Below are 4,779 nucleotides of genomic sequence, written 5' to 3' on the forward strand. Positions count from 1 at the left end.
GATTTTATGTTTTCGAAGATTTTGACAGATTTTAAAAGGCTTGACATTTTATATTTTTAAACGGAAATTGTTTAGGTTGGTTGCTCTTTTCTTTGTTTTTAACTGCAGTTATTTTTATTCAGAGGTGGGATGGCATGTTCAACTTATTTAAATGTTTTTGATGTGCGAGTATTTTTTGCCTTAGTTTGTTTTTTTTTTTTTAAATGTTTAGTAGAATTTTAAAATGAGCAGACGTTACAGTTGGTATCAGAGCCAGGTTCCTGTATAGGTTTGTGCCACCGGCAGCTTCTGCCGCTCAGTCTTCAAGTCTCAAGTCTGTAAGTTTAAAGGTTTTAAAGGTTTTTAATGCTATCACTGCATGTTTACATTATTTACGTTTTACGGGGCATGTTTATATGTCGTTGTGTTTTGAGATTAGATGTTTTAAAATTTTTATGCATTTACGACATGAAATGAGAAATTATATGATTTTCATGCATGCTTGCTTTGTGGTGGAATTGGACATGAATAAGAATTTTGCTATTGGGCATTAGGAGAGGTCGGAAATGATTTGACTATATTAATTTCGGTTAGTAGTACTGATGTTCTACTTGTGGGTCATAAGTTTAATTTTAAAATTATGAATGTCTTTGGGATTGGTAGATTTTCTAAGAAATTACTGATGGTTCGTGGTTGCTAGCCGAGTTAATTTTGGAGGATTCCTTTTAAGGATTAATGATTCGAAAACTACGACGATCTTTGGAAGTATAAAAAAACGTAGAATTTATTTAGGATGCATCCTCTACTTAGTTGTTTAGGGATTGAATTGCGTGAATTGATAATTTTAAGGACCTAATTGTAATAACCAATGATTTGAGGACCTAATTGCAAAAATAAAATTCTAAGGGGCAATTTTCGAATTTACCGAATTTTGGGATTAAATTCTGAGTTTCGAGAGTTTTAAGGTTTAATGAGGCTAAGTCGAATATTCTATGGGGACAATAATGCAAATTTCGAGTTAAATGGCCAAAAATATAATTTTTCAAGAATTTTAAGGGCCAAATTGCAAATTCTGAAATTATGAGGATGTTAGAGTAGATGCCCTGCAAGCCAGTTGTTGGTTAGGGAATTTATTGACTCAGTTGTAATAAACAATCTTTATTTTAATATAAATTAATTTTTAATGGTTTCGTTATACTTTATCTGTATACCCATGCAAGCAGCATAGATAAAGTCCTTGATTATGCTTTAATACAAATGAATCGTAATTCGGCGTTGAAAATCATTTGTAAACACTGCATATTCTAAATTCGTTCCTAGTCGATTCAGCCGCCTAAATCATGGATAAAGGTCGCTTGAGCTCGAGACTAACATCTGCGATGTTGTGTACTGTGTTTCTCGGTAAGGGCATAGAGATGTCCAAACATGCAGATGGGTAGTCATATGATGATTATACCGAACAACCCTCCCGCGGACTTTCCAAGTGGTTATCATTCATCGAGAGGATAAGTCCGTGGTTATGATTGTACACCATTAGTCCGTACGACCCGGGAAAACACTGAGGCTCTATATGCTAGGGCTGTGCTTTGACTCGTTTACCGGCTCCAGGAGAGTCATCAAGTAGCGAGGTTGGGTACAGTTGCGACACATATAGGAGCCAGTGCATTGTAGTCGAGGATTCACCGCTCACCTACGGGTGTGGATATCCTATGTAATCTGAAGTAATAATAGTGCATGGAATCTCTGACCAAAGTATGAGATGTACGCTGGAGAAGGAGTTTTCCAAATAGTACATGCGATGCCACTATTATATGTGTCACATAGTTATCGAATTAATATGCAACCCTCGATGAACCAATGGTTGCAGATTCGATCGGGATATATGAGATGAAGGGACCGTATTGTACGTTAATCATAATCTACTGGTTCTTGCAGGAACTATCAGTGATACCTAGAGATCATGGGGCGATGCTACTAGACGCTCTTACCATGATCCGATGGGTGCAATCAGAAATGAGTTCTGACATTCTTGATCAAGGTGTTGATGAAAGGAATGGGGCTAACTATTGTAAGCCCGAATAAAAGATTATGTCCTGAATCACAAAGAGTTGTGAACTCACGGTTAGCTGTATCCCCGAACCATTGAGGGTCACACAAGTACTGGATCGTTTGTTCCCGTTGAGAGAATAAATTCAAGAATTTGAATTTATATTATATAGTAAATTCAAAGAGTTGAATTTATGATAATTAAATTTTGAGAGAATAAATTCAAGCAGTTGGATTTATAAAATTTGAGAATTTAATTTATTAATCTCAAAAGTTGAGTTTATTAAATACTAAATTTTGTAGGTGATAAAATTCGAGGAGTTGAATTTATAATTTAAATAATAAATTCAAATGTTGAATTTATAAATGATTTAATTTATTAAACTCAAAAGTTGAGCTTATTATTTAATAAATTAAATATGGTGGGTAATATGTTTAATGGGCTTGTAAGAGTACAAGTAAAACATATTAAATAATTAAAGTTATTAATGGACCTTGATTAATTGATTAAATTAGTTGGACTAATCCAATTAATTAATCAAGCCCATTAATGTTAATTAAAGGGCTCAATTATTATACTATGATAATTAGGTCATGGGTTGATTACAAAAGTGGTTTGAGAAGTCATAACCCTAGCCACCACAACCAAAAATTTCGACAACACCTCCTCCAAAGAAAAATAAAAATCGGCCACCTCTGTTGAGAAAGTTTTTTGAGCCGTCTCTCAAATATTTTTCTCCTACGTAAAATCTCTTCCATATTTTCTAGTGTAATTTGGAAGAGGATCAAGCGATCTAGTCGTGGACTTGATAGGAGGATCAAACAAGGAGTTCATCGAAGAAATTTCGTAGGAATTCATCAAGAGCTAATCCGTTTATACCGGATTAGTTGGAGCAAAGTGTTAATTCACAAAGGTATATTTCTAAACATCATATGTATTTTTAATTATAAAGCCATGCGAGTGTCCAAACATATTTGATTGTCAAAATAAAATAAAAATTTCCACGAGAAAACCGAGATCCAACAGAAGATTTAATTCGAACTTTTGAGAAACAATTGGGTTAAATCAGTAATTTTTAGAGGTTAGGGGAATTGATTTTGGGTCTAATAAGCTTAAAATCATTGAAATTAATGTTACGAGAAACCAATAAAATAGAATTAGGAAAGCCAAGAACTTATGGGTAATTGTGGAATTTTCGAAATTAAGGAAAAATTGGATAATATTTGAGGAAATTAAGAATTTATGTTGCAATTGATAAGAAACTTGAGGACTAGTTAATTTAATAGTAAGTGAGAATCAAATTGTTTGAATGATAAGATTTTTTGATGATTTAGGTTTGAAAGGATAATAGAACCTTCAAACGATTGAGTTATAATGTTATAAGAAAGGGTAATCGAGGGCATTGTAGGATGAAACAAAGTTGGGCTTGAAAATCTAAGTGTTAATGGAATAGGGCTGTGGCAAATAAGAATTTAGAGTGTCAACAATTTAAGATAAAGTTGAGAAATTAGTTAAGTTTTAAGATTCGATAGTAAGTCAACTTAATTTTGGGAGCCTAAGGTTTGATGTAGCTTAAGTTTTAATCATGATCTTAAGAGTTAAAATTATACATTTGTTGGAATTTAATTTTTCTAGAAAATTAGGTATGATTGATGGTTAGGTTACTCGAAAAACGTATGTAAGAATTGAGGTACACACCTTGTCTTGAGAATTTTTGTAAGTCATTAAGAAACTTGAGAATAAGTGAATATGTGTGTTGGAATTATGTTACCTAATACTATTTGAGTGGTGTAAGCTTGAATTTTAGTTTATGAAATAGGTGTTTGTTGTCACTTTGATTGTTGCACTCTCAAGAGTAGGTTGTCCACAAGTAGTATAATTCGGTGAGTCCGATATCGTATCCACAGGGAAGCTAAGGTAATTACAAGTCCACTACAATGTCTTTTTGTTTTGTTTTTGTTTTTGTTTATTTTTAATTTTAATTGTTTGAATCTTTAATGGGTAAATTTTAATTTTTCCAATTTTAATTTAAGTATTTGAGATTAAATGATCCACTCTTGGTATTTTAATAAAGTTAACATTAACGAACAATATTGGAATCCACTTAATAAAATGGTTCCAATATATTAAATAATCATATTTATATTATGTTATAAATTATTATCTTATAAGTATATAATATATACCAAAACTTATAAATGTGGTCAAGTATTTATTGTGCTATATATATTTGTAAACACTAAATCAAGGTTCCCACTTTAAATGCTTGGTAAAACCAAACAAACATTTAAATGGTACCAATAAATTAATACTATGATATATTCATATATAATAAATCAAGGAATCCAAGCTAAATGGTTGGTAAAACAAAAGTAACATTTAAATGGTTCCAAGAATTTAATATTATAATATATTTATATATAATAAATCAAGGCATCCACTTTAAATGGTTGGTAATACCAAACTAACATTTAAATGGTTCCAAGAATTTAGTGTAACATATAGCAACAATAAATCAAAACTCCCACTTATAAGTAGGGTATAAAAATGCTTAAAGAAATAAATATAACATAAACAATAAATAATGATTAAATAATATAAAACATAGATTCTTACCTTTTAATAACCTTATTATCATGCCAAGAGTTTCACCTTATCATCTCAACTTTAGGAAGTTAGCTATTCATTATTCAAAGTGTAAAACTTTGAATATGAAATTAACATGCTAATTGTATTTAAATGAAGAAATAAAG

The sequence above is a fragment of the Primulina huaijiensis genome, chromosome 9 (genome assembly GCF_012295235.1).
Source record: "Primulina huaijiensis isolate GDHJ02 chromosome 9, ASM1229523v2, whole genome shotgun sequence".
NCBI classification, from domain to species: Eukaryota; Viridiplantae; Streptophyta; class Magnoliopsida; order Lamiales; family Gesneriaceae; genus Primulina; species Primulina huaijiensis.